Source organism: Zonotrichia albicollis, chromosome 11, assembly GCF_047830755.1.
Source record: "Zonotrichia albicollis isolate bZonAlb1 chromosome 11, bZonAlb1.hap1, whole genome shotgun sequence".
NCBI lineage: Eukaryota > Metazoa > Chordata > Aves > Passeriformes > Passerellidae > Zonotrichia > Zonotrichia albicollis.
In genome coordinates this window covers 19,786,992-19,795,201 of record NC_133829.1, presented here as the reverse complement: position 1 = coordinate 19,795,201, position 8,210 = coordinate 19,786,992, and positions in this window count along the sequence as shown.

The window sequence follows — 8,210 nt, the reverse complement described above, 5'->3', positions numbered from 1 at the left end:
TTCCCGAGGTTGTGGCGGCGCCGGGGGCAGCGCCCTGGGCTGCAGGGGTCGGGCTCAGCCCCCAGCCCCGCTTCCCCACCTGCCCGCTGGCCGCCCACCCTGCAGCTGCTGGGGAAGAGCGCCCCGTTCGCCTCCCCCCAGCGCTCCCGGGGCAGCAGGGGGTGTTTGCAGCCCCTGCTTTGGGTAACTCAGAGCAGCGCGGCCCTGGCAGCGCTGGGGCTCTCGGGGCACAGCGCAGGGCCCGCACCTCGAACGCCCCCGGCAAGCCGGGCCCTCCCAGCCCCGGAGCGAGAGCTGCGCTCGTACACAGCAAAACACCGTCCCTGCAGTGGGCAGGTGGGCGCTCCCTGCTTCCACCATCCCTGCAGTGGGCAGGTGGGGCCCAGGTACTTCCACCATCCCTGCAGTGGGCAGGTGGGGCCCAGCCTGATTCCACCATCCCTGCAGTGGGCAGGTGGGGCCCAGGCTGCTTCCCGCAAGCCGTGCTCAGAGTTCAGGGGTATCTGAGCCGGGAGAAGCCTGAATGACGTCTGGCACAAGCAATAAATGCTGGAAGAATGAGACACAAGCTCTGCTCTGAGGCTGAGTCATTATCATGCTCAGATAACCCGAACAGGCCTACCACACCCAACGCAGGGACAGGAAATCAAAGCTTCTCCCAGCCCAAGTAGTGAAAACTCAATTATAGAGTCCAGGTGTTGCACTTGTAACAAGGGACAAATATAGTTTAAAAGCATTTGCAGACCTTCAGTTGGATCACTTGAGATGATTGTTTCCCCTCAACAGCATGGAGAATTGACGTGAAATGCTGCAGAAAAAGCAAGCACTCCCCACTTCCAGTACAAGCAGTCATTCCTGTAACTTCAGCGTGGTTTTCTTAATCCCTGCAGGTGAAGAGATGTGCACAGTTCTTTCAAGAATATGTGGCCGCTCAGTTGATTTGATTCTGCAAAGAGATACATTAGCAGACATACTTGTCTCTGCTAGTGTAAGTATTTTTTGTAGGCATAGACAGAGATGGCAGACATGGGGTAAAAAATTTTAGGCTTAGCCAGGTGCATAAGAACAGCAGTGGCAAAAGCGGGCAAACACAAAAGAGACAAGAACACGGGCTGAGACACAGGCTGCAATTCCTGGGGTGAAACAAGATCAGCAGTACAAAAAGGGAGAAATATTAGGAAATACTACACTCGACTTCAAACATGGAGGCAAGAGAGTGGACACATGAACTGGTCATTCCAGAAGGGGAAAATAATGTTAATACACCTTTTCTGGTTAAACAGGAGTGACATGAAGGGGAGAGCCACAGGAAAAGGCCTATCATGGAGCAGTGTTTTCTCAGAAAATGTCAGTGCCGATATTGCATTAGTTTGACACGTTAGCCTTGTTTTTGGCAAGGCCACTGTGGTTATTTCTCTGTGTATTAAGGAACCTGTCTTTCAAAATTAATTCCTGGCTATCCCACTTCAACCAGTGTCTGTCACTAGCAGTTAAATAATTTCCCCCTGCTTTTCAGGTCTCTTAGGAAAAAAAAAAATATCACTGGCAACTTGGAAATGTTATTCAGAGATCAAAAATACTTACAGTCCTAGAAGTAACAACCATTCTGTACTGCAGCATTCATTAGAGATTTTAAATAGGGGTATGCAGCCACAGAGCCAATTTGCCTCCTAATGGCTGCATAATCCCTCAGGGATAGTTTTTTAACCCTCATCTCTTGTCAAACATTCTTAATACAAAAGCAGAAAAGAATACCCACAACACCCTCAGCTAAAGAGAGCGTTTTCAAACATATGCATTGCATTTTTGTATACAATCTGCTGAGTCACATATTAGAATTGAGGAGGAACATAATCATTCTCTAAATATTTATCTTTCAGTCCTCTATTGCAGCCTCTTTCAATGACACTACTTCCACTTTCATAGAAATGTATATTTTTAACAATTCAATACATGTAAAATATGAAGTAGCTCATAAACCACCATTCATTTTGGCTTACTACATCTTCATATGAACAGTTTGCAAAAAGTTTGATATCAAGAGAGCTGTTATTATAACCAACAGCTTCAGAAATGTCTCTAACATCCAACTCAATCATCAGTTATTCAGCCTCAGAATCACACACTGACCTCAGCTCAAAACAGACAAGAGCCTCTCTGAACTTATACAAACTTCAGGGACTGCTGCTGAAGTGATTTTAAAAGAAAAAAGATTGACAATAGAGAAAACCCCAGTACATTCAGAGTCATGAAGATACAAACATACCCAAACATGTTACAAATTCCCTCAATTGCTCTCTGTATATGTAGGTCAACTGACATCAAAGGCACTTGTCCCAGCTGGGGAATTTTAGCAGTATGAACAGCAGAAAACACAGTCATGCTTTTGGCAGAACAACCAAAGCCTAAAAACAAAGCCATTGATCCTGCCCATGGAAATGTTATATATTCTTCATACCTTCCAGGAAAATGTCTGCAAAACCAGTGATTGAAGGAAGGCAGCAGTCAGACTGAGCAAACAGGAAAGCCTTCTGTTATCTGCCAAACAGGGAAAGGGAATTAATTAATGGGAAAACAGCAGCTAAGTGCCTGTATCACTTCTTAAAATGAGACCTAAGCCTCTATGTCATATAGGATATTTCTGAGGATTTACCCAGAACTTGGAGGGTTTGTGTAGCACCTGTCCCAAGGGGTTCTGGTCCATGACCACTCCTGAGCACTGCTGCCAGCTTTAGGCTGGACAACGGGCTGGGACAAGGACTGCACTTACCACAAGCCCACTGTCTCTGTGTCTACCTCAGCTATTTAGTGGAAGAAAAGTGCTTCAAATGGCAAGGCAGTGCCAAGAAAGGTTTTCCATTTGCTCTCACATTGTTTGGCCCCTGAACTCCCTTAAAATATCTGTATAGAAGGTGGTATTTTAAATTGCCAGCAACTCGTTCAGCTGCAATTCCCCATTTGGGACCTGGCTTCCTGCATGCTGCCCACAGCAATCCAAGAGAGCACACTTGGCTTGGCTGGGGCTGCACAGAGTCCTGTGCATGGAAAAACAAAGAGAATTGTGCCAGCTTCCCATTCTTCCCTTCTGACTGTTCTCTGTGATTGAGCTTCAGCTCAATGGACATCCTGTAGGTCCCTGTGTTCCATCCCCTCAGTGACATTACCACTGACAACTCTACCATTCTTTTGTTATTGCTTAATATTGTTTGATACTAATTTTATCTTTTTTTCCCCCCTCACTCTTTCAATTCAATATACCAATTTTCTTCTACCTCACCAACATAATTTTTTCCTGTCATTATCTTCGTATCATATTACTGGAGGCTTGATGTGCTTAACTTGAAAATTCAGTTTAAATTCCCCTCTGACCCAACTTTATCTTTGCATTAACCCCATATCCTTGCATATGGGGTCACTCCAGCTGGTTTTTCTCTCACTTCTATTTTGCTCCTCTATCTACACAGATCTTGCTCACCTCTTTCAGGATGCTGTCCTACAATCAATCAACACTGCATTAACACTGCAGGTATGAAGGACACAATTCTGTCAATATGTATTGCCTACTTTAACCTGTTGCTTCAACTAAAAGAAAAAGAGGGGGAGGGATCAGGAGAAAGGACTTTCTGGTCTAGGTGTGACTGAGCCTCTATCTAGTGTTGCTCCCTGATTGTGTTGCAAGAGGATAATATAAATTCCATTCTGATAAGCACATGGATCAGGCAGACCTCTGGGTGTTGTTTTTCCATCTTGATTATTTGTGTCTAATTTGGGAACTGCCATGATACAAATACACACAGATTTGTTATTAGCTCTCACGGTAATGACAGGTTACAAAGACAGTTAAGTATAAGTTAAGAGTTGTGCTAGTTGGGTTCCCAGGGTAACACCTGGGAAGTTCTGATGTCCATGGCTACAGATGAAAGAAGGAAGGAGTCCTGCTTAGCACACCTACAGTGCATTAGTAAAACTCTATAAACACTGAAAGGGTTGTTTTGCTTGGGAGAAGGGGAGTTGTGTTCTGGGCTGTTTGGTTTTTAGCAGGGGGTGGAGGGAGCTTACTCTAAATATTACAGAATTGTAATCCCACATGTTTGAAAAATAAACTGAATACCAGAATGCCAATGCCAACTTTTATGTAACACAACACCAGAGAACCAGACATCTTGTTAGGTGCTCCACCTAACAACCTAAGCCCTTGGATCAATTCTATTCTGTGCACTGCCATTCCTACACTACAGGCACATTCCTGCACAAATGTTATTCTCCGCTCAGAATTTGATTTACTTGAAATAATCCCTTTTAAAGAGCAAGACTTAATCTCTGGAATGATCTTCTGTGTTGGCCAGACCTCTAGTACTTTGTAATGTGTGTGTTCTACAGATGAAGTGTTACAATAGGTAAGGTGGCAGTACTGACTGGTGCAGTCTGGGAACAGAGTGAATGCAGGCATGAGCAGAGCGCTCATGAACAAATCCCAGTTAAACTCTGCCCCCCTGGGCTGCTGCCTTGCACTGCTGTGGTTTGCTGTGTGACCTTAGGCTGCTGCCTTCCCACTGATCAGGCCCCATCTTTCTACTGTCAGCTCTTCACAGCAAAGTTTAAGCATTGCATGTGCTAAAGAAAATGGTAAACAACATTAATTACTTCACCAAGATACAAAAATAAATTGGACTCATTAAATTGTTTCCAGTTTATCTTCATCTGTTTCACACACAGCCTATGTTACAAGAAAGGTGATGTAACCTTGTTTAAGGGGTGTATTTTAGCAATCACTGTGACTGACAAAGACATGTTTGACATGCCCTGAAGTTACTTCCCATGCACAGTCTCCAAGTGCCTCTCACATAAGAGCCTGACAGCAAATGCTCTTCCGAGTAAAACATCTACCTCTCCACCAGATGGCTGCATCTTGAAGAGATGGCTACAAGTTTCCTTGAATATCCTCATACTGTTTCATCACCAGATTTCCCTTCAGCTACTTCTCAATAATTGTGTGTGCTGTTCAGTTCCCCCCTTCTGCCACCTTCATGCATATCTGACTACAACCTTGGCTCGAAGTCTAACTTATTGTCAACTGTTTTCTTAGTATGAATTCTAACTTACTTTCAAATATTTTCTTCCTCACCAGTGTAAATAACACCACCATGCTCATTCCTTTATCTTTCAATCTCAGTGGCTCCTTTGATCCCAAGCCTATTGGCTCATGGAGTTTTTCTCCACAAAGAGCCAGCTGCTTGAGTGACTTTGGATCCTAAATCAAGACAAGGGAGTAACAAAGCAAAATATTAGCTAAGATTGTAGTTATAGTCAGAAAGAAACTCCTACTCACAAAAGCCAGTAACAAGCAAAGCTTTCTTGGGACACACACCCAGAGCCTAAATAAAGCCTCTAGCACTTGACAAAGCTCATGAAGTTTAGGTCATTGTGGTGTAACCCATGGCACTGGCTGTCCCCTGTTCAGGGCAAACAGCATAAAATCAATCATCTGTGCTCTGTCAAGAAGGAAGCAAACCCCTCTATTACTCTCACCTGGCTGACACAGCTAACACGGGCCACCAACTTCAAACTTCAAATGTGCTGTAGGCTTGTCCTCCTGACTCAGCCCAGGCCACTGCACCTTCTTTCCTTCTCTTTGGCAGCAGAACTAGAGTAAGCCAGAGAGGTTTGCACGTTAAATGACACAGAGATCCAGCCAGGAAGATGCATCACAACAAATGTAAACCAGCAACTGAGATAACAAGTACAGCAAAACCTAGAAAAGTAACTCCTCTGGCATATGTTACTCATGAGTATCACTTGTATCTGGAGCTCAAGTCCATTTCTAACCTCTGCTGTGAATCACCAGCAGTTTGTGGTTTTTCAGTGCACCTCATGGGAGCGATCATCCAGTGACGAGGAGAGGTCTCCTAGCTACACACAAACACAGAAATGAAACACTTGCCAAACCCCTTGTACTGCTTTTGGAGCCTTGAAAAAACTCCAGTCTTTGCACTGAATGAGAGAGTGGCAGGATACAGAAACAAACAGTCACTATGTGTGTAACCATGTGTCAGGGCATTTCCCCAGTCCCTGGGGATGTCCCGATGCCCTGCTGGAGAGCCAGCTGCCTTTTCACTCAGAGATCAGTCTGAGACAAAACCAGGTCTGTCAAGCCTTGTCAGCTATTCCAGTTTACTGTCTGTTCTCAGATTATCACAAATACCCTCAGCCACAGTTTAATGTACTTTGGATTGGAGAGCTGCAGCTCCATCTGAATCCAGGTATGATGCTGCCTTTGGTCCTAGAACTAATCCTTTACCTGGCTAAAAAGATCCAATCTCAAAACCAAACCCACTATGCTGAGTTCAGCTTTCTCAGTACTGTCAGCACAATGCTGCTGCTATAAACAGGCTACCAGTATATATTACAACATTAAGGAGAGATTTTGAACCCATTTTAGATATCAGAGTGCTTAAAACTATCACAGCTGCCAGCTCTAAAATAATGTTCCCCAGCCAGCCACCACACTGGAAAACACTGCAGAAAACATTACCAGTGCACGTAGGAGCCCTGACATCATCCAGAACAGAGCAGCATGAATAATCACTGCAGCTTTCGGCCTGTCTTGCCAAAGGACAGAAACAGCTACAAAAGATGGAAGCTGCCAAAAGTCCTCAGGGAATTTTTTCCTAGGAATAGTGTTAAAAGCTAGGAGTCTTTTGTGCTTCATTGTTTCCCATCATTATGTGCTCTTTCCACTTTAGTGACTCACAACACAAACAGTCCCATGGTTTGGATTAGTCTCCTGGCCTCTGCCAAAGTACTGGGGAGGCTGTCACACCTTAAATATGCACCTAAGAATCCTGGGGAATAATTCTGAAAGGTTCAAGAATCTAATTAAGCACCACCTAAACTTACTCTGAAAATGCTTTCACACCAGGTTCCTATGGCAAAGCCACAGGCTGCTAACTGCATGCTGCAAAAATCATCTCCTTGTTGTTTAACATCATGCCACCTCTGGAATGACCAGGAAAATGAATTTCAAAATCCCTTACAGTGAGAAGTTCATTGAGAGAAGTCAACATACAATTTCTACAGCAATCTGGAACACAGCTGGAAATTTTCAATTAAAATCAATGATTCTGTGAAATAGCAAGAAAAGGGTTTTTTGTGGCTTGTTTCAAAACACATCAACTTTGTTTTAGTACAAAACAGCATAAACCACAGGATTTTGAGAAAGTTCTTGCATGATCTGAACTTCATTACCTAAATGAGGATCAGCTGAGGTACTAGCTGGGAATGAATGATGCCTAGCAAGACAAAGGAATGTCACAGATTCCTAATTACACAGCATTGTCTACAGTGATGTTTTTGTTGCTCTTTCAAGTGGCATCTTACAGCTTTAGATGAAAATTAAGGCAAGGAAAGTTGACTTCAAAAAGCTGTTGATTGAGTGGCTGCTACCAAGAGATTTGTTTCTGCCAGGCAGGCTAAGACTTGTTTTTCCAGGTCAGAAGCACAGGTGTGAATTCTAAAACCAGAGATCTCTTCCTCTAATGAGTAAGAAAAAGTATATTGAAAGCCTATTGCTTTAGCATGGAGTACACATAATTCTTAACATTTTCCCATTTGATTGCAGATAAGCCTTCAGGAAACACTTCTACTGGAGCTGGACAATTGCAGTGCTGTGCCCTGCTTGCCGGTAGCCAGAGCTCACATCAGGGACAGGTGAGGAGACAGAACAAAAGGCTGCAGTGCCAACACAACTACAGATCATTTTTCAAACTATTTCTCAACACTAAGGTTTCTTTTCCTAATGCTACCACCCCCTGCAGTAAGTTATGAATCCAAGAATGAGCGGCCATCAGTGTGCACAGAGTAACTGAGCCAGAGCAGCAGAGGAGAGCTCAGCTGGCTGGGCAGCAAGGACAGCCATGGAAAGGCAGCCAGCCATCACCCTCCCTTCCCTGGGCTGGGAGGCTGCACCAAAGAGAGCCCTTGGCAAGGGTTTGCCACTACAGAAATTCAGAAACCCAAATTTGAGCCACAGTCTGAAATATGCACACACACACACACACACACACACACGCAGACAGGAGCATGGAGCCACAGACATTCTTCAGGCCAAAGAAATGTGTACCACACTTTATCTTCTCAGTTTGGGCTGGTAGTAAACCTATAAATGGAAGACAATGTATATTTTTGATAACTAGGATATCAAGTGAATTATC